The 26,938-nt window shown below is 36.4% G+C and overlaps 1 long non-coding RNA gene and 1 other non-coding gene across 2 annotated transcripts; both read right to left on the bottom strand.

The window, feature by feature from the left end:
• Nucleotides 1-4,145: 4,145 nt before the first annotated feature.
• Nucleotides 4,146-8,022, bottom strand: LOC112747695 (uncharacterized). The gene is made up of 4 exons (XR_011873202.1): nt 7,201-8,022; nt 6,998-7,119; nt 6,760-6,886; nt 4,146-4,345 (listed from the first exon to the last, which is right to left on the bottom strand). It is a non-coding gene; the product is annotated as an uncharacterized lncRNA (long non-coding RNA).
• Nucleotides 8,023-23,578: 15,556 nt separating this feature from the next.
• On the bottom strand, nt 23,579-23,686 carry LOC112766782 (small nucleolar RNA R71). Its single transcript, XR_003184552.1, has one exon. It is a non-coding gene; the product is annotated as a small nucleolar RNA R71 (small nucleolar RNA).
• Nucleotides 23,687-26,938: the final 3,252 nt, after the last annotated feature.

Raw genomic sequence — 26,938 nt, 5'->3', positions numbered from 1 at the left:
AAGTGTTGGTGAATATTTGGCCTTAGATATATTAGGCAACACTTTTAAAGTGTACTTAAAATATAATAGATAGGTTACTATTTAAAAGCGCTTTCTTCGGTTAAAAAAGTGCACCCATAGATATTAAGAAAAAGCTACGCTTTATAAGTGATCTTTATAATACCTAAGGAGATACTTTTCAAGTGATGCTATAATTGTGTTTTCTATTCAACTATAAAATGGTAACACGGAGAAAAGCGCGGCCTATTATAAGAATAGGCTACACTTTTCAAATGTAGCTTAAAAAAAGTGTGGTTGAATGGGTATTTTTCTTGTAGCATTGGTACCATTTATGTGGTTAGAATCTGATCTCCAGTACTTTTATGTTGTCTCAATTTTGAATTTTCAAATTGAAAAAATAAAAAAAATGAAGAAAAAATAGAGGTTTTCTCTTACTTGAGAGTTTTTTCTCGATCTGTATAAGTATTATTTTGGCAATGAAAATGTTTAATAAAATTAGTGATCAATAAAGTATTTTAGGGTAAAATATTAAGTTAATTTTAAAGATTGGAGATAAAACATGATTTAATGATACTGTTTAATATTTTAAACAGAAAATGTATAATGTATATAGAAGTTTCGCAAAATTTTTGTTACACATTAATGCATTAAAAGTCGATTAAAAACCTTCGTAAAACTAATTTGAAGATAATGTATTAAAGGATTTTATAAACATTTAAAATTTCACTTAAAGTAGAAATATTTTATGAGAATTAGACTAATGACCATAGAGTCATATCAACAATAATTAGATACAAAAAATTAAACAATAATTAACTTACAGAGACATGTAAATTATATAATTCGTTCAATTACGACTTACAAGAGGTGGAGGCGAAGGTTTCTACTATGGAGGGAAGAAGTGGCCCCCTTTAAAATAAATTTTTACAAAAAATTAATAATAAAAGAGTGATCGTCCTTTGAAAAATGCATGGCCTCCTATAATCCCCCACTCAAGGTGCAACTGTTAATTCCATGCTTGCTGCCATCACCTTTAAACTTATTAATGGCGCGATAAAAGGATAAGATAAACACCAAAGCAGAATTGCCTATACGAGTTTATATCTGATGAAAGGTACATGTGACGATAATTTTGACAATGACCGAATTGATATAAACATACGTGACTTAATAAAATCATTCATAAATTATTTCTCTTAGAAATTTAGGAAAATTTCTTAAATTATCATATAGTCGCAAAAATGATTTGTTTTTAATGTTATGATTTTGAGTTTTTTTTTCAATTGCCAACACTACGAAGCTGAGCATGAATGCATTATTGATTCCATGCTCGCTACTATCACTCTTGAACTTGTTGATGGCACAATAGAAGGACAATAAATACACTGAAGTAGGATTGTCAAATGAATTTATATCTGATGAAAAGTACATATAACAATGATTATGATCATGATGAAATTAATAAAAACATACGTAATTTAAGACAATCACTCCTAAGTTATTTCTCTTAGAAATTTAAATTAATCCTAACTAACAAAAAAAGAAATTTAAATTAATCAAATTTTATTTTAATTTTAAAAATAAGAAGAGTATTAAATTTTAGATATTTTTATTTTATAAAATTTTTTTATGTCATATCATAAATATTTTTTCAGGAGAGCCAATAGACTCCAAGAAGAAGACTTTATAACGATACATTTAGATGTGAAATACAGTAAATTTGTAAGATTCTATATTTTTATGTATATATTTTTTTTGACTTTTTTTGTTGATTTAAAGAGTTGAACTACTTTAAAATAGTTTAGCCAAAATAAAGCTATAAATTACTATTTATAGAAAAAAATCAGTCACTATATATTTGTGTATAAATATATGTGTAGTTTAATTTATTTAAATACCTATTTTATATTTTAATGTGTATTCTATACTATTAGTTGATTTTAGTATATAGTATGATCTTTAAAAATATATTCAAATTCTCCCCATAAAAATATAATCAAATTCTCTCCTTTTTTTTTCCCAGAAAAAAATTAAAATATTTAAAAAAAAATTGTGACAAAAATCGAATTCGGTGAAGAGTAAAAAATTTTACTAAATTTGTAAAAAACATATGCATTGCTCATGGTAATCTTTTTTTGTGAGTTTCTATTTCCAAAGAAAAATAATTTTTACTCTTTACAGAAACTTAATTTTTTACAGTAGCATTACCCTTTTAGAATAATATTTTCTTTAATTGATACATTGAATATGTTAGTATGCTTATTTGAATTTAAATTTAATAAAATAATTAAGAATTAATTGAAAAAAGTTTTGTGAAACAGATGATAAGAGGCGTGAAGTGCGGCAAGTAGGAGGGATGAAATCGGAGACCAAGAAAACAGATGAAAAATCACAGAAAAATTAGTATACAATTGTTAGTGGTCCAAACAACAACTCTACTTCGTCTTCACGTTATCAGTCAAAAATAAAAATATAAAAGAAAAAATGAATAATAAATGAGAGTATCAGACAGTAAACACTAAGGTTTTCATTTACGTCATATTTAATAAATGTTCTTTCTTGCTATTGAGTTTAACTCAGTTGGTACCATTTAGGTGATTAGAATCTGATGTCCAATACTTTTATGTTGTCTCAATTTTGAATTTTTATTGTGGAAAAATAAAAAAATTGGAGAAAAATAGAGGTTCTCTCTTATTTGAGAGTTTTTTCTCGATCTGTATAAGTAGTATTTTGGCAATGAAAATGTTTAATAAAATTAGTGATCAATAAAGTATTTTAGGATAAAATATTAATTTAGTTTTAAAGACTGGAGATAAAACACGATTTAACGATACTGTTTAATATTTTAAACAAAAAATGTACAATGTAGATAGAAGTTTCACAAAATTTTTGTTACACGTCAGTGCATTAAAAGTCGATTAAAAATCTTCGTAAAACTAATTTGAAGATAATGTATTAAAGGAATTTATAAAAATTTAAAAATTCAGTTAAAGTAAAAATATTTTATGAGAATTAGACTAATGACCCAAGAGTCATATCAAACAATAATTAGATACAAAAATATCAAACAATAATTAACTTACGAAGACATGTAAATTATATAATTCGTTCAATTACAACTTACAAGAGGCCTGTAGAGGGAGGCAGTGGCCCCTTTAAAATAATTTTTTTACAAAAAATTAATAATAAAAGAGTGACCGTCCTAATCCGTATTAAAAGGATCATTTCTCTTTTTGAGAATTTTAAACGGCAGCTGTAAAAGAATCACTTTTTCAGTTTTTTTTCTCTTTTTTCAAATAAAAAATAAAACATCATTCTATATTTTTATTATCGTTACAAAATAGTAAGTAATTTTTTGTCTTCTATTATCATCTCTCATTCTTCTTCCTTTAGTAATTTATTTATTTTAGTAATTTTTTGAACAATTTATGTATTTATTTATTATCTAGTTTATAATCTTATAATAATAATTTAAATTTTTGAAAGAAATTGATGATGATAATTATGTAATTATAATGTTAATCTAACATATATTATTTTTAATTTTTCTCTCATTATTAATTGTTTGTGACATTGATATTATTGATTTGCAAAAAATAAAATTAATTGAGTTTAGCTAAGTTACATAATATTTATTTATATAACTTCTCAAATGTAGAAATTTAGTTGAATTATGGGCAAGATGAAGACAAAAGACACCTTTTTTTTAAAGGATTAGCCAGAAGAGTGAAGATGTTTCTAATATTATTATATCAACACCAACTTCTTCAATACTTGAGGCATTAAACATAAATACTTTAACTCCTCAACAATATAGTTCAAAGTTAAAATGCCCATGACTTACTCTTGAACAAATAAAAGTATGTCATTTGGTAAGAGATCTAGAAATTCGACCAATGATTTGGAAGTTTAATCCAAGTAAAAGAGATGAAATTCGTCGAGCTTATCATAAAGTTGGACTAAATTGTAACACCCTAACTACCAAAGCTCATGCTTCCGGCTGCGCAACTCTGATAACTCGGACATTACAACGACACTTATACTATTTTATACTAAAATATGAGCCTGTTTAAAAACTTTAAACCGCAATACCGCTCCCAAAAATACTTTCGTTCGATAACGTACATCCAAGGAGACCATACATCTTACAAAAACTCATGAAGAGTACATCCATATATATACATACATATACAAATAATATTACAGACATTAACCAATACAATTTCTATCCCTCTTATAGAATATATCAAGATAAAGGCGAGGGTACAATAATTAATAATCTAAAGCAATACAGAACATCACAACAACAACTAAATAAACTCTTCATAACTTCTGCGCCCAAATCCTGAAAGGGGAAAAATGTAAGGGGGTGAGAACATCATCCTCGAAAGGGTTCTCAGTAGAGGGTTTTTGGGAATTACTGTAATAGGATACATGAAGATAAACCGTATCAGTGATTATTAACCATCTTATGCCTCTTTTCAAAAACAACAGTTTACAATAAAAGTAAAGTCAGAAATCTTTTCTGAAAGAGGAACCGTTCAATTCTCAAAACATCAAAGCATTTCAAAAAGGTTTATCTATACTGAACCAAAATAACCTTTCATATCTCATTCCAAACCAGAACCACAAAACCGAAATCAACCATCGGTCCATCTCATTCAACCACGGCCCTAGGCCCAAACAATCCAACCACAACCAATCCACCACAACCCAACATAGATCCAGAAGCAAACACAAGTAGGAAGATGCAAACACAAACAAACAGATATTGCAAGTAGAACAATTAGCAGTTAATCACATAGGCAAACCAAGTACAATATGCATACCCAAACAATGTCACATAGATGCATATGATGCATGCCTGTCCCTAGTGGCTGATGATATCATCTGTCGGTTATAGAGCCAATCCGACAAGTCCTGGTAGCTAACCATTGGACTGTCCCTCTGTCATGCATCCCCAACTCGAGTTATACTCGTCATAACTTGATCATAATCATGATCTATATCCATCACCCTCACTGGTGAATATATACGGGGGCGAGCTCATCCGGGTCTTTCACAGTGCCCGGCCACACTTATGACATAGGGTCAAAAGAGTATCAAGTCTCAACCTGGAGCACGTGGTGGCTAGCCACTGCTACTACCCAGGGAAACTCGTAACTCCGATAGTGGAAGTGCAAACGTCACAACTTATCAATATCTCAGCATAAATGCTTTCATTCTCAATCATGGATCAACATCCATCTCAGCCATCCGGCTCACGGTTCAATCCAGAACCAGCCAATATTCATATCATACACAGCCATTCCGGCTCACGGTTCAATCCAGAACCAATCAATATGTATAAACATACACAGCCAATCCGGCTCTCAACAAAACAGCACTTCCACATTCAAAATCATCAAATTCATGAAATTGGCATTTAAGCCATAAATCATTTTCTCTATTCATTTCACTTTGAAATCAAGTTTCAACTCTTTTCAGCCTTGGCTTTAGAAATCTCGTTTCTTAAATCATCTCAGGCTCATAAGCCAAATTTACTCAAAGTGAGTTTCCTTTTTAAAACAGAGCCACTCTCGGCATTCTCTTTCCAAAACTTCCAAAACCATGGCAAGTTAAGGATTTATTTCAAAGCATTCAAAATCACCCATCCAACAATGGGATTTTATAACAAAAGTTTCTCGGCAGAGTCCCAAGTCTTTAGGGAAGGTCAACTTATATAAATTCCTTAAAATTCATTGAAACTCTTAAAATCATAAATCCTCGGTTCAAGTAAATAAAACTGAATTTATTATAAGACCGATCATACAAAATCACAAGTTCCAACCCGGTCCAAAAATCAACTCATTTGAAACGGAACCGGTTCATTTGAATCAAACCATTTTCAGGTTTCTTTTTGGAACCCATTTTTCCAACTCTTCCAAAATGCCTCAAACTTGATTACTCAATCAAAAGTCTAGGTTCCTTTAAAAATCACTAAAACTCCTTTTTATATTGAAATCAATATTAAAACATCATTCTTTCCTTCAGTGATTCAAACGGTAAAAATAGTTCAGTTCTAAATAAGCCGAACTCAATGTATAAGGTTCATCAAATAAATTAAGCTTGAAAACATAAATTTTCTTTTAAAAAAAAATCAAATAATACAATTTCTCAAATCCAACCCTTATTAAATAACCTTACAAACAAGTGTAGGATTTTGTAGAAATTTCGACAGCACCTCCCCTAAAACCTGGATTTTTGCCACCCGGTTCGGGTCCCAACTAAACCATTTCTCATTCCTTTTCAACAGCTCAAAACCAGAAATCAATTTAAAGCAAGCTAAATCCAACAATCGCCTCAGTGGCGTATCTCAAGGATACCATTTCAAAATCAACTCAATATCGAGCGATATAACTCATTTCCAAAGCTTTAAAGAAGCGGTTCAATAACAAATCATTTGTCCAAAACCAAATCAATTAAAATAAACCAGGCTGAATTCAAAAGTGCATTCGACTTTCTTGTCCAGAAAATCAACTCAACTCAATTCCATTCACAACGGATTAAACCCGATTTCAAAGCTTTAAAAGAATCAACTCAAAACATTACATTTCACAAAGCCATACAACAACTCAACCAAACCAACATCCATAATCATTCAAGTCAATCAAATAATACATAAGGCAGATACAATCACCAAATACACAATATCTCACATCAGTATCCATATGTAATAATTCCAATACATAAAACATAGTTTTTGGAAAGCGCCCCTACCTCAAAACGCAAATCCATAACCCAAACGTCTCACAGAGTCCTTTCCGTCTCAACTCGAAATCCACAATCACAATTCCGGCAGCCAAAACCTCAGCTCCCAGTCACGTTCGCAACAACCATAGCAACACTAATCGTAACATACAATAATCAGGACTCTACCCCACGTTATCAAAACTCATATTCATTAACCGAACACAACAGAATACTAACGCGAGGCTTTCGAAATATACTTACTTACCGAAATAACACAAAGGAACAACTGCGACTCCGAACCGACCTGACAACAGCCCCGTAGCGGCAGAAAGCTCCGGTGGCTCAACAACCACCTTAGTTTCGATGCACATTTATCGGAACTCAACCCTGTGTAACCAAAATCTCAGAATCTCTAACGAAATGTATCAGGGCACTAACTTTAAGGGGTTTCGGAAACCAAACGCTTACCAAGAAAAACAGTTTCTGGCGGCCACAATACCGATCCCGGCAGCCAAAGGCGTGGCAGCCATGACAACAACAGTAGTGGAGTTTCAAAGGTGGCAGAAACCCCTCCTTCCACGGCTCCCATGGTGGCTCCCGACAGAGACTGTGGCGGATCTGAATGGCAGCAGCAGTTAGCTTTCTTTAATGGCGACAAGAACAATGGCAGCGCCCAAGGATCCCGGCGGCGGCGGCGGCGGCAGACCAGAGCACCAGAAGCAGAGAGGATTCATCTTGCTTCCCTCTCACACGTCCGTTGCACAGCAGTGGCCTCCACTGGCGACAGCGGCGGATCCCCACCTCCTCCCAGTCTCAGACGCGAGTTCTCCTTCGCATCCACCTGTCATGCTCGACGGCGACCACTACAGACCCTTTCAGAGCAGCGATGGCGGCGAGGCTTGAAGCAGCACCCTTCCTCCTCTTCGCGGCGGCTCTATCGTCGACAACAGCAGTGCTGTTGGAGGTTATGGAAGCAGTGACGGCAGAGTTGGCAGTGGCAGAATCGCGACCGGGCAGGGACGCAGGGCATGGCTTCGACGGCGGCGCTCCCCGCGTGCGGCAGAGCGTGACGGCAACGAAGCCTCATCTCCCTCCCTCGCGTCACTCACTCTCTTCTCGTTCAGATCTCCCTTCCTCTTTGTTAACGACGGCGGCGACGGTGGCAGTGACTCCCACCGCGCCGCCTCCCTCTTCTCCCCTCTATCTCGTTTTTCTTTTGCTTCTGTTCCTTTCTTTCATGAAGAAAGAACAAAAGGAAACTGTGCGTGCTATAGCTGCTGGGTTCTGGGGGGAAAAAGGTAGCTAGGTTAGGGTTTAGGCAAAATTAGGTTTAGGGGTAATTTGGTAATTTCAAATAAAATTGGGTATAATATAATAATTGAAATCCAAATTAAATCCAACACTATTTGTACATAGAAAATACTATTTGCTCATCAATTTCACAAATTATTTTCAATAAAATGTCCAAATCCAAAAATTAGAAATAATATACTTAATTTCTTCATTTTCCAAAATAGCAGTAATAATATTTAAAATATTACTTATCTAATCCAAATCATATAAAATCCTTATTATTTCATAACTATCAACTTTATACTTTAAGTATAGAAAATAATCCAATAATTATAAAATTGGATAATAATCATAACTTATCTCAAATCCAATAAATCAAAACTTGCCTTAATTATCTATAATAAAATAATCTCTGAAATTAAGGCTATAAATAATTGTAGGATTTGAGACTTGCTCATAATAAGACTTTTCAAAGATTCTGGGTCTTACAGACTAAATCAACCAATACTTGATATTTATCTTTTCTCGAGTAATACAAGTTATTGTTGTCATTTTCAAGCTTCTTGGTTTATGATTAGAGTATTCTATTGAAGATGATGCTGTAAATTGTTGACCATGCTACTTATTTGCTAAGGAATCTTCAATCAACACAAATTTAAATGCCTTCATTAAAAATGACTTTAGGAATTGGAAGAAGATAAATAGTGAAAAAATTGTCCTCTTTTGAATCACATTGAAAAATGTCCCAATTCGTTCTATCACAAGGCAACAAAAGCATGTGATGAATAAAGCAATCATAACATGTTGATACACTTATGAAGCAACAAACATCAGAAAAATTGAGAATAATCGACGTAGACTAGAGCATCTATTGATTGTATTAAATGGTTGACTTTTAAAGTTTGTGCTTATAAAAAGGCTATGATGAAAGTTCGAGTTTAGATAATTGAGATAACTTTATTGAATTGTTAAAGTTTTTAGGGTCTTACAATAGTAGTGTTCAAAAGCTTGTTTTGGAAAATGCTCCTAAATTTGCCAAATATACTTCAAGCGATATTGAGAAGAAAATTCTACAAGTTCTTGCTACAATGATGAGAAACTCAATTAGAAAAGATATTGGAGATGCCAAATTTTGTATCATCATTGATGAAGCTCATGATGAATATAAAAAAGAGCAAATGGCTATTGTTTTGAGATTTGTTGATATGGATCGTTTTGTTCGTAAATGCTTTTTTGATCTTGTACATATTAGTGACACTAGTGCCTTGACTTTGAAAAAAGAATTGGTGTTTGTGCTTTTCATTTATAAACTCTAAATTGTAAACATTTGAGGCCAAGGGTATGATGGTGCTAGCAATATGAGAGGAGAATAGAATGGTTTACAAGTTTTATGTCTCAATGATTGCCGACAAGCATATTATATTCATTGTTTTGCTTATAGATTACAGTTAGCACTGATGGCTGCTTCAAAGAAAATACTTCAAATTGATGAGTTTTTCACACAATTGACTACTATATCAATATTGTTGGTGCATCTTGCAAACGACATGATCAACTACAAGAAGCTCAAGAAATTGAAAATACAAAATTGATTTCCAATGATGAGTTAGAAATAGGTCAAGGTGCGAATCAAATGGACACTTTACAAAGAGATAGAGATACAAGATGGAGCTCTCACTTTCATTCTATTTGTAGCTTGATAAGAATATTTGTAGCTACCCATACCATTCTTAATAACATTATTAATGATGTTACAATTTTTGTTAAAAAAGATGATGCTTATGGTGTTAACAAAGTGCTATTCTCGTTTGAATTTATTTTTTTTTTCATTACATTTGATGAAGGAAATTATAGGATTACTAATATTTTGTGTCGAGCATTACAACAAAAATTCTAAGATATTTTGATTGCAATGCATGTTATTTTTACATCAAAACTACTTCTTCAAAAATTTAGGGATAACAGTTGGTGCAATTTACTTGAAATTGTTAAGAAATTTTGTGAGAATCATGAAATTGATATCCTTGATATGAGTATATAATACACAGTTGGAAGAGGTCGATCTCGTCAACCAAAGATAACAGTTGAGCATCATTATCAGGTAGATGTGTTTTTGGCAATAATTGACTATCAAATATAGGAGTTAAATAATAGGTTTAATGAGAAAATTATAGAGCTTTTGACTTTAAGTACTACTTTGGATTCTAAAAATAATTTGAAGTTATTTAATATTCAGAATATATGCAAGTTAGCTGAAAAGTTTGATCCTTCATATTTTTTTAATCATGAAAAAAAATTTTAAATGCTTAATTGCAACATTTTGCATTTGATATACTGAATTATTTAAAAGATGTTCGAACACTTTTTCCTTTTATGTCAATGTTTTGACTTTTTTAGTATCTACAATAATAATAGAAAGAGCTTTCTCGGTAATAAAAATTGTTAAAATAAGACTTCAGAGTAAAATTACAGTTTTTGTAGATAATTTAGTCATTTATATTAAGAAAGAAATTGTAGCTACTTTCAGTATAGATTCAATAATAGATGACTTTGAATCAAGGAAAAAACGTCAAGCTTAATCGATGTCTATGTAAGTTACAAATTTTAATTCACTTCAACTCTAATAATATTATTATTAATTTTTCATCGCATAAGTTATGGTTGTGATTTAAATTATTTACATGAATCATAATATATTTTTTAATAATTTTTCAAGAAATATCTAAAAAAGAATTGAATAGTATTTGAAGATTTTAAATGTAAATATGCAAAAATCTATATTTACAACATTTAAGGTTAGTTTTAAATATTTGTGTTTAATTATTTTAATACATGACATATTCAATTATCTTATAAAAAATAGGTTCTAAGTCTTAGTTATCATTTTCAATTAAAATTATATATAGTTATTTTTAAATTTTTTTGTTAAAATAAAAAACTAAAAAAAAATATTGACCCTTCCTAAATATGGTCTAATTTTTTCCTGACGAGAATCATTGAATAATTTATTTTACCGACTTTTTGGCCTTTTTTATTTTTACATTATTAATTTAATTAGTTAAATTAATATATCAAGTTAATATATATTGCATAAAACGAGCATAGTGTTTATAAAATCTATTTTTTTTATTTTTGAGTTAATTTTTGTAGTTTAAATATTTAATTTATTATTTAAAAAATTTTAAATCAAATATTTTTTATTTTTAATAAATTTTTATTTTCTATAAATTTTCAAGAGTTATTTTTGTTAGATAAATTAGTCTATTTATTATTTTAAAAGAGAACTAGTTTGTCTAATAGTAATATTTTCTAATTAATTGTGGTATCATAAAATTTATTAAAGACTTATTTATTCAATATACATATTAAAAATTTGATTAAAAATGACAGATTGACTAATTGGCTGATGAGAATAACTTTTGAGAACTTCTAGCCAATAAAAATTTATTAATTAAGAATCAAAGTGTTTGTTCTAAAATTATTTAGGGAATAATTTGGGTAAATATTTTTTTTGTATAAAAAATATCATGAATACACCAAAAATTATTTTTAATGTATATTTTGTATTGAAATATGTATTTTATATGGACAACTAATTTAATAATGAATTTTTGTAGTATATATAGTATGGTTATTTTTATATTATTCAAAAATAACTATAATTTACTAGTTAATGATTGTGATATACTTGACTACTTGTCTTTTTTTCCTTCAAAAAATAATGAAATGCGGTGGTGACCATATTTTTATTGTGTTGCGGCATGTTCTTTAGATTTACAGTTTGTAACTAGTATTAGGTACGGAACCGACATCCATTAACAGTGTACATTGGGTAGTTAGTGCCTTTATTTATTGGATCCCAACTAAGTGCATCTAGTTCCGAATCTATTATGTCAGTTAACTGCACCCTGACGTATTCTCTGAACTATAGTGGAAAGGGTTTCGCTGACAACTTTGAATGAACGCATCCTTCATACAAAAGTTCTGCAACAGATTCTAACAGATAATAAAATGTCTTCGCTTCCGGGTTAGGCTCTTCTTCAGTCTCTTCTAATTCTGTAACACCTATTGCATCCCTCACCATCTCATTTTATCTCTCTTAGTTAGCCTCCTAAGTTATGTCATCCATGTTTAGGTCTCTTGACACCTGAACCCTTGTTGATTGACAAGCAGACCTTTTCAAATTAGAGGCAGACCAGTTAATTCCCTGCTCATCCACCTCTCTGTGTTTCGTCCACATCTAATACCCATCCTGGAACCCGTTATAGTAGAGGTGAAGCGTTATATAGGTCGGTCCTAACCACTTAGTCAGTCGATACTTAGAAACCCTTCAAACATAAACGGTTCTATGCTGAAAAGATGCGCGACAAACACGTCAACCCCCTCAAAGAATTCCAGTTTTAAACCACCCGGCCATCGTTATCCCTCTCATACATCCATATACGATAACTCAGAATCATATCAAAACACACACCCTAGAACTCAATGAACAACATAAATTATTTAAGCTTTTAGAAAATTCGGCAAAGTGTCCCCTATAATTAGAATCTTCCGCCGAATACAATTATCAGTTTCTAATATTCCAAACACGTAGCAGACAATTTAAACGATAATTCATAGATCATTTCCTTAGTTTAACAACATTCGTTAAATAAAGACAACAATTTTCACATAGGAAACACCTGCAGGCATAAATCATTAACATACAAGCATTCAGTAAAATATCAAATCCTAACCATTCTAGTGCGCAACCACTTATAACTCCACAATTTTTCAGCAAACAATGGTTTGGAGAAGGCACCACTACACGACCTTCTCCCACTTCTGTCCTAACACTCTATCCTAGAAAAAGTAAGTCGGACATCAAATTTAAACAATTCATTATATTTAGAGGTAGAAAATTAACCAAGAATATTACTGCACAGACAACAAAAGAAGGAAACGTTAATTGAGCTTAGATACAATTGCACCGTCCTAACAAAAACGATTACTGATGAGCGGATAATTTGTACGCTTTTTGGCATTGTTTTTAGTATGTTTTTAGTATGATCTAGTTAGTTTTTAGTATATTTTTATTAGTTTTTAGTTAAAATTCACTTTTCTAGACTTTACTATGAGTTTGTGTGTTTTTCTGTGATTTCAGGTATTTTCTGGCTGAAATTGAGGGACCTGAGCAAAAATCTGATTCAGAGACTAAAAAGGACTGCAGATGCTGTTGGATTCTGACCTCCCTGCACTCGAAGCGGATTTTTTGGAGCTACAGAAGCCCAATTGGCGCGCTCTCAATGGCGTTGGAAAGTAGACATCCTGGGCTTTCCAGCAATATCTGATAGTCCATACTTTGCCCAAGATTTGATGGCCCAAACCGGCGTTCAAAGTCACCCTCAGAATTCCCAGCGTTAAACGCCGGAACTGGCACAAGAATGGGAGTTAAACGCCCAAACTGGCATAAAAGCTGGCGTTTAACTCCAAGAAGAGTCTCTACACGAAAATGCTTCAATGCTCAGCCCAAGCACACACCAAGTGGGCCCGGAAGTGGATTTTTATGTCATTTACTCATCTTTGTACACCCTAGGCTACTAGTTCTCTATATATAGGACCTTTTACTATTGTATTGGGAGCCTTTTGATCATGTTTTTATGATTGAACCCTCATTGGGAGGCTGGCCATTCGGCCATGCCTAGACCTTGTTCTTATGTATTTTCAACGGTGGAGTTTCTACACACCATAGATTAAGGTGTGGAGCTCTGCTGTACCTCGAGTATTAATGCAATTACTATTGTTCTTCTATTCAATTCCGCTTGTTCTTGTTCTAAGATACCACTTGTTCTTCAACTTGATGAATGTGATGATCCGTGACACTCATCATCATTCTCACCTATGAACGTGTGCCTGACAACCACCTCCGTTCTACCTTAGATTGGGTGGATATCTCTTGGATTCCTGATACACGATGCATGGTTGATCGCCTGACAACCGAGTGCTCGCCTGACAACCGAGCCAGCCATTCCGTGAGATCAGAGTCTTCGTGGTATAGGCTAGAACTGATGGCGGCATTCAAGAGAATCCGGAAGGTCTAACCTTGTCTGTGGTATTCTGAGTAGGATTCAATGATTGAATGACTGTGACGAGCTTCAAACTCCTGAAGGCGGGGCGTTAGTGACAGACGCAAAAGAATCACTGGATTCTATTCCGGCCTGATTGAGAACCGACAGATGGATAGCCGTGCCGTGACAGGGTGCGTTGAACATTTCCACTGAGAGGATGGGAGGTAGCCACTGACAATGGTGAAACCCTTGCATAAGCTTGCCATGGAAAGGAGTAAGAAGGATTGGATGAAGACAGTAGGAAAGCAGAGAGACGGAAGGGACAAGCATCTTCATACGCTTATCTGAAACTCCCACCAATGAATTACATAAGTATCTCTATCTTTGTCTTTATGTTTTATTCGTATATCACCCATATCCATTTGAGTTTGCCTGACTAAGATTTACAAGATGACTATAGCTTGCTTCATACCAACAATCTCTGTGGGATCGACCCTTACTCGCGTAAGGTTAATTACTTGGACGACCCAGTACACTTGCTGGTTAGTTGTGCAAAGTTGTAGTGATCACAATTTCATCCACCAAGTTTTTGGCGCCGTTGCCAGGGATTGTTCGAGTATGGACGACTGACGGTTCATCTTGTTGCTTAGATTAGGTATTTTTTTTTCTTCAGAGTTCTTAAGAATGAATTCTAGAGTTTCATGATGATCTGTTGAAATCTGGCTGGCTGTGAAGCCATGTCTAATTTCATTGGACCGAGGTTTCAACTTATCATCACAAGAGCTTGTTGATTTCTATCAATCTTGATATTGGAGCAGTGATCTGCTAAGGCTTGGCTGGCCTTTGGCCATGTCTAGTGTTTTGGACCGAAGCTTTCTTTGAAAGCTTGGCTGGCTGTGAAGCCATGTCTAATTCCTGGACCGGAGTCTTAGACTAAACATTGCATGATTCCTGGAATTCTCATTAAGAATTTTGATATCTTTATTTTCTTTTTCCACTTAATTTTCGAAAAAGCACAAAAAAAAATTTACAAAATCATAAAAACCAAAAATATTTTTCCTGTTGAGACTCTATTCTCATTTTAAGTTTGGTGTCAATTGCATGTTTCTGTTTTTCTTGCATTCATTCATGTGTCTTAGTGATCTTCAAGATGTTCTTCAAGATGTTCTTGATGATTTCATTACTCTGATCTTTAATTCCTCTTGACTTGAGTGTTTATGTGTCTCATATGCATTCTCATTTTGTTAGTGTCAGTAGTATACAAACTGCTAAGTTTGGTGTCTTGCATGCATTATTATTTGATTTTAGTTGCATTTTGATTATTCCTCACTATTAAAAATCCAAAAATATTTTTAATTTGTGTCTTTTCAAGTCAATAATATAGAGAATTGAAGATTCAGAACATACAGCAGAGGAATTACACAGAAAAAGCTGGGCGTTCAAAACGCCCAGTGAAGAAGGACAGACTGGCGTTTAAACGCCAGCCAGGGTGCCTGGTTGGGCGTTTAACACCCAAAAAGGTAGAGTTTTGGGCGTTAAACGCCAGAATGTGCACCATTCTGGGCGTTTAACGCCAGGATGGCACAAGAGGGAAGATTTTGTTTTCAATGCAAATTTTTTTCAAGTTTTTAAAATCTTTTCAAAATCAAATCTTTTTCAAATCATATCTTTTCAATCAAATCTTTTTCAAATTCAATTTCTTTCCATTTTCAAAGATACTTGCTATCAATTAATAATTTGATTCAACATTTCAAGTATGTTGCCTTTTCTGTTGAGAAAGGTTTAATATTTGAATCATATCTTTTCTTGATAGCCAAGTCATTAATTTTCAAAATCAAATTTTTTTTAAAAATATTTTTCAAATCATATCTTCTCAATCACATCTTTTTAAAACCAATCATATCTTCTTAACCACATCTTTTTCAAAATAACTTTCAATCAAATCTTTTTGATTTCTAATTTCAAATTCTTTTTCAAAAATCACTTGATTTCTTTCCCACTTTTATTTTCAAAAATCAATTAGTGTTTTTCAAAATGTTTTCAAAATTCTTTACTTAATTTTTGAATACTACTTCCCTTCTTCTCACATCCTTCTATTTATGGACTAACACTATTCCTTAATGCACAATTCAAACTCCATCTCTATTGATAAGTTTGAATTTTCTGCCTCTGCCTTCTATTTTTCTTTTCCTCTGACACCTCAAGGAATCTCTATACTGTGACATAGAGGATTCCACATTTTCTTGTTCTCTTCTCTTTCTTATGAGCAGGAGCAAGGACAAAAGCATTCTTGTTGAGGCTGATCCTGAACCTGAAAGGACCTTGAAGCGAAAGCTAAGAGAAGCCAAGGCACAACTCTCTGTACAGGACCTAACAGAAATCTTCAAAGAAGAAGAACCCATGGCAGCCGAAAACAACAACAATGCCAACAATGCAAGGAAGGTGCTGGGTGACTTTACTGCACCTATTCCCGATTTCTATGGGAGAAGCATCTCTATCCCTGCCATTGGAGCAAACAACTTTGAGCTTAAGCCTCAATTAGTTTCTCTAATGCAACAGAATTGCAAGTTCCATGGACTTCCATTGGAAGATCCTCATCAGTTTTTAGCTGAGTTCTTGCAAATCTGTGACACTGTCAAGACTAATGGGGTTGACCCTGAGGTCTACAGACTTATTCTATTCCCTTTTGCTGTAAGAGACAGAGCTAGAATATGGTTGGACTCACAACCTAAAGAAAGCCTGAACTCTTGGGAAAAGCTAGTCAATGCCTTCTTGGCAAAGTTCTTTCCACCTCAAAAATTGAGTAAGCTTAGAGTGGAAGTCCAAACCTTCAGACAGAAGGAAGGAGAATCCCTCTATGAAGCTTGGGAAAGATACAAACAATTAATCAGAAAGTGTCCCTCTGACATGCTTTCTGAATGGAGCATCATAGGTATTTTCTATGATGATCTCTCTGAACTGTCCAAGATGTCTTTGGATAGCTCTGCTGGAGGATCTCTTCATCTGAAGAAGACGCCTACAGAAGCTCAAGAGCTGATTGAAATGGTTGCAAATAACCAATTCATGTACACTTCTGAAAGGAATCCTGTGAATAATGGGACCAATCAGAAGAAAGGAGTTCTTGAGATTGACACTCTGAATGCCATACTGGCTCAGAATAAAATATTGACTCAACAAGTCAATATGATTTCTCAAAGTCTATCTGGAATGCAAAATGCACCAAGCAGTACTAAGGAAGCTTCATCTGAAGAAGAAGCTTATGATCCTGAGAACCCTTCAATAGAAGAGGTGAATTACATGGGAGAACCCTATGGAAACACCTATAATCCTTCATGGAGAAATCATCCAAATCTCTCATGGAAGGATCAACAAAGACCTCAACAAGGTTTCAACAACAATAATGGTGGAAGAAACAGGTTTAGCAATAGCAAGCCTTTTCCATCATCTTCTCAGCAACAGACTGAGAGTTCTAAGCAGAATACCTCTGACTTAGCAACCATGGTCTCTGATCTAATCAAAACCACTCAAAGTTTCATGACTGAAACAAGGTCCTCCATTAGAAATTTGGAGGCACAAGTGGGTCAGCTGAGCAAGAAAATTACTGAACTCCCTCCTAGTACTCTTCCAACAATACAGAAGAAAATCCAAAAGGAGAGTGCAAAGCCATCAACATGGCCGAATTTGGAGAGGAGGAAGAGGCAGTGGATGCCACTGAGGAAGACCTCAATGGATGTCCACTAGCATCCAATGAGTTCCCCAATGAGGAACCATGGGAATCTGAGGCTCAAAATGAGACCATAGAGGTTCCATTGGACTTACTTCTGCCATTCATGAGCTCTGATGAGTATTCTTCCTCTGAAGAGGATGAGTATGTCACTGAAGAGCAAGTTGCTAAATACCTTGGAGCAATCATGAAGCTAAATGACAAGTTATTTGGGAATGAGACTTGGGAAGATGAACCCCCTTTGCTCACCAAGGAACTGGATGACTTGTCTAGGCAGAAACTGCCTCAAAAGAGACAGGATCCTGGGAAGTTTTCAATACCTTGTACCATAGGCACCATGACCTTCAAGAAGGCCTTGTGTGACTTAGGGTCAAGTGTAAACCTCATGCCTCTCTCTGTAATGGAGAAGTTAGGGATCTTTGAGGTGCAAGCTGCAAAAATCTCACTAGAGATGGCAGACAATTCAAGAAAACAAGCCTATGGACTTGTGGAGGATGTTCTGGTAAAAGTTGAAGACCATTACATCCCTGCTGATTTCATAGTCCTAGAGACTGGGAAGTGCATGGATGAATCCATCATCCTTGGCAGACCCTTCCTAGCCACAGCAAGGGCTGTGATTGATGTTGATAGAGGAGAATTGATCATTCAAGTGAATGAAGAATCCTTTGTGTTTAAGGCTCAAGGATATCCCTCTGTCATCATGGAGAGGAAGCATGAAGAGCTTCTCTCAAAACAGAGCCACACAGAGCCCCCACAGTCAAACTCTAAGTTTGGTGTTGGGAGGCCACAACCAACTTCTAAGTTTGGTGTTGAACCCCCACATTCAAACTCTAAGTTTGGTGTTGGGAGGTTCCAACATTGCTCTGAGTATCTGTGAGGCTCCATGAGAGCCCTCTGTCAAGCTACTGACATTAAAGAAGCGCTTGTTGGGAGGCAACCCAATGTTATATTTTATCTATTTTCCTTTGTTATTTTATGTTCTTTTGTAGGTTGATGATCATGAAAAGTCACAAAATCAATTGAAAAAGCAAAAACAGAATGAAAAATAGAAAGAAAAACAGCACACCCTGGAGGAGAGCGTGATGGCGTTTAAACGCCAGTGAGGCTAGCTGTTGGGCGTTTAACGCCCAGTCTGGCACCATTCTGGGCGTTTAATGCCAGAAAGGGGCACCAGACTGGCGTTAAACGCCAGAAAAGGGCAAGCATTCGGCGTTAAACGCCAGAAATGGGCACCAGCCCGGCGTTTAACGCCAGAATTGGCTCAAAACGCATTTTTGCATGCCATTTGGTGCAGGGATGACTTTTCCTTGACACCTCAGGATTTGTGGACCCCACAGGATCCCCACCTACCTTACCACTCTCTCTCTTCTTCACCCATTCACCAATCACCTCAACACCTCTTCCCCAAAAACCCTTCACCTATCAAATCCCATCTTTCTCTTCACCACTCACATCCATCCTTCATAAAACCCCACCTACCTCACCCTTCAAATTCAAACCACTTTCCCTCCCAAACCCACCCATACATGACCGAACCATGAACCCCCCCACTCCTATATAAACCCATCTTCACTCCTTCATTTTCACACAACCAAACCACCACTTCTCCCCCTTTTGGCCGAACAAAAAGCCATTCCCTTCTTCCTCTTTTCTTCTTCTTCTACTCTCTTCTTTCTTCTTTTGCTCGAGGACGAGCAAACCTTTTAAGTTTGGTGTGGTAAAAGCATTGCTTTTTGTTTTTCCATAACCATTTATGGCATCCAAGGCCGGAGAAACCTCTAGAAAGAGGAAAGGGAAGGCAAAAGCTTCCACCTCCGAGTCATGGGAGATGGAAAGATTCATCTCAAGGGTGCATCAAGACCACTTCTATGAAGTTGTGGCCTGATGAGCGGATAATTTGTACGCTTTTTGGCATTGTTTTTAGTATGTTTTTGGTATGATCTAGTTAGTTTTTAGTATATTTTTATTAGTTTTTAGTTAAAATTCACTTTTTTGGACTTTACTATGAGTTTGTGTGTTTTTCTGTGATTTCAGGTATTTTCTGGCTGAAATTGAGGGACCTGAGCAAAAATCTGATTCAGAGACTAAAAAGGACTGCAGATGCTGTTGGATTCTGACCTCCCTGCACTCGAAGTGGATTTTCTAGAGCTACAGAAGCCCAATTGGCACGCTCTCAACGGCGTTGGAAAGTAGACATCCTGGGCTTTCCAGCAATATATGATAGTTCATACTTTGCCCAAGATTTGATGGCCCACACCGGCGTTCAAAGTCACCCTCAGGAATCCCAGCGTTAAACGCCGGAACTGGCACCAAAATGGGAGTTAAACGCCCAAACTGGCATAAAAGCTGGCGTTTAACTCCAAGAGGAGTCTCTACACGAAAATGCTTCAATGCTCAGCCCAAGCACACACCAAGTGGGCCCGGAAGTGGATTTTTATGTCATTTACTCATCTCTGTACACCCTAGGCTACTAGTTCTCTATAAGTAGGACCTTTTACTATTGTATTTTCATCTTTTGATCATTTTTCGATCTTAGGATCATCTTTGGACATCTAGTTCTTAGATCATTGGGAGGCTGGCCATTCGGCCATGCCTAGACCTTGTTCTTATGTATTTTCAACGGTGGAGTTTCTACACACCATAGATTAAGGTGTGGAGCTCTGCTGTACCTCGAGTATTAATGCAATTACTATTGTTCTTTTATTCAATTCCGCTTGTTCTTGTTCTAAGATATCACTTGTTCTTCAACTTGATGAATGTGATGATCCGTGACACTCATCATCATTCTCACCTATGAACGTGTGACTGACAACCACCTCCGTTCTACCTTCGATTGGGTGAATATCTCTTGGATTCCTAATACACGATGCATGGTTGATCGCCTGACAACCGAGTGCTCGCCTGACAAACAAGCCAGCCATTCCGTGAGATCAGAGTCTTCGTGGTATAGGCTAGAACTGATGGCGGCATTCAAGAGAATCCGGAAGGTCTAACCTTGTCTGTGGTATTCTGAGTAGGATTCAATGATTGAATGACTGTGACGTGCTTCAAACTCCTGAGGGCGGGGCGTTAGTGACAGACGCAAAAGAATCACTGGATTCTATTCCGGCCTGATTGAGAACCGACAGATGGATAGCCGTGCCGTGACAGGGTGCGTTGAACATTTCCACTGAGAGGATGGGAGGTAGCCACTGACAACGGTGAAACCCTTGCTTAAGCTTGCCATGGAAAGGAGTAAGAAGGATTGGATGAAGACAGTAGGAAAGCAGAGAGACGGAAGGGAAGGCATCTTCATACGCTTATCTGAAGTTCCTACCAATGAATTACATAAGTATCTCTATCTTTATCTTTATGTTTTATGCGTTTATCACCATACCCATTTGAGTTTGCCTGACTAAGATTTACAAGGTGACCATAGCTTGCTTCATACCAACAATCTCTGTGGGATCGACCCTTACTCGCGTAAGGTTTATTACTTGGACGACCCAGTACACTTGCTGGTTAGTTGTGCGAAGTTGTGTTTATGCCGTGGTATTGAACACCAAGTTTTTGGATTCATTACCGGGGATTATTTGATTTGTGAAAAGTATTGATCACAATTTCGCGCTACCAAGTTTTTGGCGCCGTTGCCGGGGATTGTTGAGTTTGGACAACTGACGGTCCATCTTGTTGCTTAGATTAGGTATTTTTTTTCAGAGTTCTTAAGAATGAATTCTAGAGTTTCATGATGATTTGTTGAAATCTGGCTGGCTGTGAAGCCATGTCTAATTCCATTGGACCAAGGTTTCAACTTATCATCACAAGAGCTTGTTGATTTCTATCAATCTTGCTTTTGGAGAAGTGATCTGCTAAGGCTTGGCTGGCCATTGGCCATGTCTAGTGTTTTGGACCGAAGCTTTCCTTGAAAGCTTGGCTGGCTGTGAAGCCATGTCTAATTCCTGGACCGGAGTCTTAGACTAGCATTGCACTGATTCCTGGAATTCTCATTAAGAACTTTGATATCTTTTTCCACTTAATTTTCGAAAAAGCACAAAAAAAAACTTTCAAAATCATAAAATCCAAAAATATTTCTTGTTTGAGTCTAGAGTCTCATCTTAAGTTTGGTGTCAATTGCATGCATTCATTCATGTGTTTTAAGGATCTTCAAATAATTCTTGATGATTTCTTGCTCTGATCTTTGAATTCTCTTGACTTGAGTGTTTTATGTGTCTCACATGCATTCTCATTTTGTTGGTGTCAGTAGTATACAAACTGCTAAGTTTGGTGTCTTGCATGCATTGTTATTTGATTCTAGTTGCATTTTGATTATTAAAAATCCAAAAATATTTTTAATTTGTGTCTTTTCAAGTCAATAATACAGAGAATTAAAGATTCAGAACATACAGCAGAGGAATTGCACAGAAAAAGCTGGGCGTTCAAAACGCCCAGTGAAGAAGGACAGACTGGCGTTTAAACGCCAGCCAGGGTACCTGGTTGGGCGTTTAACCCCAAAAGGGTATGGTTTTGGGCGTTAAACGCCAGAATGTGCACCATTCTGGGCGTTTAACGCCAGGATGGCACAAGGGGGAAGATTTTGTTTTCAATGCAATTTTTTTTTCAAGTTTTCAAAGTTTTTCAAAATCAAATCTTTTTCAAATCATATCTTTTCAATCATATGTTTTCAAAATCAATTTCTTTCTATTTTTAAAAAATACTTGCTATCAATTAATGATTTGATTTAACATTTCAAGTATGCTGCCTTTTCTGTTGAGAAAGGTTTAATGTTTGAATCATATCTTTTCTTGTTAGCCAAGTTTTTAATTTTCAAAATCAAATCTTTTTAAAATGTTTTTCAAATCATATCTTCTCAATCACATCTTTTTTTAAAACCAATCATATCTTCTTAACCACATCTTTTTCAAAATAATTTTCAATCAAATCTTTTTGATTTCTAATTTCAAAATCTTTTTCAAAAATCACTTGATTTCTTTTCCACCCTTGGTTTTCGAAAATCAATTTAGTGTTTTTCAAAATGTTTTCAAAATTTCTTACTTAATTTTCGAAAATCACTTCCCTTCTTCTCACATCCTTCTATTTATGGACTAACACTATTCCTTAATGCAAAATTCGAACTCCATCTCCTTTGATAAGTTCGAATTTTCTACTTCTGTCTTCTACTTTTCTTTTCCTCTGACACCTAAAGGAGTCTCTATACTGTGATATAGAGGATTCCACATTTTCTTGTTCCCTTCTCTTTCTTATGAGCAGGAGCAAAGACAAAAGCATTCTTGTTGAGGCTGATCCTGAACCTGAAAGGACCTTGAAACGAAAACTAAGAGAAGCTAAGGCACAAATCTCTGTAGAGGGCCTAACAGAAATCTTCAAAGAAGAAGAACATATGGCAGCCGAAAACAACAACAATGCCAACAATGCAAGGAAGGTGCTGGGTGACTTTACTGCACCTACTCCCGACTTCTATGGGAGAAGCATCTCTATCCCTGCCATTGGAGCAAACAACTTTGAGCTTAAGCCTCAATTAGTTTCTCTAATGCAACAGAATTGCAAGTTCCATGGACTTCCATTGGAAGATCCTCATCAGTTTTTAGCTGAATTCTTTCAAATCTGTGACACAGTCAAGACTAATGGGGTTGACCCTGAGGTCTACAGACTTATGCTATTCCCTTTTGCTGTAAGAGACAGAGCTAGGACATGGTTGGACTCTCAACCTAAAGAAAGCCTGGACTCTTGGGAAAAGCTAGTCAATGCCTTCTTGGCAAAGTTCTTTCCACCTCAAAAATTGAGTAAGCTTAGAGTGGAAGTCCAAACCTTCAGACAGAAGGAAGGAGAATCCCTCTATGAAGCTTGGGAAAGATACAAACAATTAATCAGAAAGTGTCCTTCTGATATGCTTTCTGAATGGAGCATCATAGGTATTTTCTATGATGGTCTCTCTGAACTATCCAAAATGTCTTTGGATAGCTCTGCTGGAGGCTCTCTTCATCTGAAGAAGACGCCTACAGAAGCTCAAGAGCTGATTGAAATGGTTGCAAATAACCAATTCATGTACACTTCTGAAAGAAATCCTGTGAACAATAGGACTAGTCAGGAGAAAGGAGTTCTTGAGATTGACACTCTGAATGCCATATTGGCTCAGAACAAAATACTGACTCAACAAGTCAATATGATTTCTCAAAGTCTGTCTGGAATGCAAAATGCACCAAGCAGTACTAAGGAGGCTTCCTCTGAGGAAGAAGCTTATGATCCTGAGAACCCTTCAATGGAAGAGGTGAATTACATGGGAGAACCCTATGGAAACACCTATAATCCTTCATGGAGAAATCATCCAAATCTCTCATGGAAGGATCAACAGAGACCTCAACAAGGTTTCAACAATAATAATGGTGGAAGAAACAGGTTTAGCAATAGCAAGCCTTTTCCATCATCTTCTCAGCAACAGACTGAGAGTTCTAAGCAGAATACCTCTGACTTAGCAACCATGGTCTCTGATCTAATCAAAACCACTCAAAGTTTCATGACTGAAACAAGGTCCTCCATTAGAAATTTGGAGGGACAAGTGGGTCAGCTGAGCAAGAAAATCACTGAACTCCCTCCTAGTACTCTTCCAAGCAATACAGAAGAAAATCCAAAAGGAGAGTGCATGGCCATCAACATGGCCGAATTTTGGGAGGAAGGAGAGGCAGTAAACGCCACTGAGGAAGACCTCAATGGACGTCCACTGGCCTCCAGTGAGTTCCCCAATGAGGAACCATGGGAATCTGAGGCTCAAAATGAGACCATAGAGATTCCATTAGACTTACTTCTGCCATTCATGAGCTCTGATGAGTATTCTTCCTCTGAAGAGGATGAGTATGTCACTGAAGAGCAAGTTGCTAAATACCTTGGAGCTATCATGAAGCTAAATGACAAGTTATTTGGAAATGAGACTTGGGAGGATGAACCTCCTTTGCTCACCAAAGAACTGGATGACTTGTCTAGGCAGAAACTGCCTCAAAAGAGACAGGATCCTGGGAAGTTTTCAATACCTTGTACCATAGGCACCATGACCTTCAAGAAGGCCTTGTGTGACTTAGGGTCAAGTGTAAACCTCATGCCTCTCTCTGTAATGGAGAAGTTAGGGATCTCTGAGGTGTAAGCTGCAAAAATCTCACTAGAGATGGCAGACAATTCAAGAAAACAAGCCTATGGACTTGTAGAGGATGTTCTGGTTAAAGTTGAAGACCATTACATCCCTACTGATTTCATAGTCCTAGAGACTGGGAAGTGCATGGATGAATCCATCATCCTTGGCAGACCCTTCCTAGCCACAGCAAGGGCTGTGATTGATGTTGATAGAGGAGAGTTGATCATTCAAGTGAATGAAGAATCCTTGGTGTTTAAGGCTCAAGGATATCCCTCTGTCATCATGGAGAGGAAGCATGAAGAGCTTCTCTCAAAACAGAGCCAAACAGAGCCCCCACAGTCAAACTCTAAGTTTGGTGTTGGGAGGCCACAACCAACTTCTAAGTTTGGTGTTGAACCCTCACATTCAAACTCTAAGTTTGGTGTTGGGAGGTTCCAACATAGCTCTGAGCATTTCTGAGGCTCCATGAGAGTCCTCTGTCAAGCTAATGGCACTAAAGAAGCGCTTGTTGGGAGGCAACCCAATGTTTTATAATTAACTATTTTCTTTTGTTATTTTATATTTTGTAGGTTGATGATCATGAGAAGTCACAAAATCAATGAAAAAAGCAAAAACAGAATGAAAAACAGAAAGAAAAACAGCACACCCTGGAGGAAGAACCCACTGGTGTTTAAACGCCAGTGAGGTTAGCTGTTGGGCGTTTAACGCCCAGTCTGGCACCATTCTGGGCGTTTAACGCCAGAAAGGGGCACCAGACTGGCGTTAAACGCCAGAAAAGGGCAAGAAGCTGGCGCTAAATGCCAGAAATGGGCACCAGCCCGGCGTTTAACGCCAGAATTGGCACAAAACGAGATTTTGCTTGCCATTTGGTGCAGGGATGACTTTTCCTTGACACCTCAGGATCTGTGGACCCCACAGGATCCCCACCTACCCCACCACTCTCTCTCTTCTTCTTCACCCATTCACCAATCACCTCAACACCTCTTCCCAAAAAAAAAACCCTTCACCTATCAAATCCCATCTTTCTCTTCACCACTCACATCCATCCTTCATAAAACCCCACCTCCCTCACCATTCAAATTCAAACCACTTTACCTCCCAAACCCACCCTCACATAGCCGAACCATCACCACCCCCCACTCCTATATAAACCCATCTTCACTCCTTCATTTTCACACAACCTAAACACCACTTCTCCCCCTTTTGGCCGACCACAAAGCCATTCCCATCTCCTTCATTTCTTCTTCTTCTACTCTCTTCTTTCTTAATTTGCTCGAGGACGAGCAAACCTTTTAAGTTTGGTGTGGTAAAAGCATTGTTTTTTGTTTTTCCATAACCATTTATGGCATCCAAGGCCGGAGAAACCTCTAGAAAGAGGAAAGGGAAGGCAAAAGCTTCCACCTCCGAGTCATGGGAGATGGAAAGATTCATCTCAAGGGTGCATCAAGACCACTTCTATGAAGTTGTGGCCTTTAAGAAGGTGATCCCGAGGTCCCTTTTTCACTCAAAAAGAGTGAATATCCGGAGATCCGACATGAGATCCGAAGAAGAGGTTGGGAAGTTCTTACCAACCCATTCAACAAGTCGGAATCTTAATGGTTCAAGAGTTCTATGCCAATGCATGGATCACCAAGAACCATGATCAAAGTGTGAACCCGGATCCAAAGAATTATCTTACTATGGTTCGGGGGAAATACTTGGATTTTATGATGCAAAGGAGATGAACATCCTTACACTAGAAGGGTCAACTTTGATCAAAGGTTGGACCAAGTCCTCACAGTTATTTGTGAAGAGGGCGCTCAATGGAAGAGAAACTCAAGAGGGAAGCTGGTTCAATTGAGAAGGCATGACCTCAAGCCCGTGGCTAAAGGATGGTTGGAGTTTATCCAACGCTCAATCATTCCCACTAGCAATCGGTCCGAAGTTACCATAGACCGGGCTATCATGATTCATAGCATCATGATTGGAGAAAGAAGAAGTTCATGAGGTTATATCTCAAGAACTTTATAAGGTGGCGGACAA

Source organism: Arachis hypogaea, chromosome 2 (genome assembly GCF_003086295.3).
Source record: "Arachis hypogaea cultivar Tifrunner chromosome 2, arahy.Tifrunner.gnm2.J5K5, whole genome shotgun sequence".
NCBI classification, from domain to species: Eukaryota; Viridiplantae; Streptophyta; class Magnoliopsida; order Fabales; family Fabaceae; genus Arachis; species Arachis hypogaea.
The sequence above is the reverse complement of the archived record's forward strand: the minus strand, read 5'-3'. Positions and strand labels throughout refer to the sequence as shown.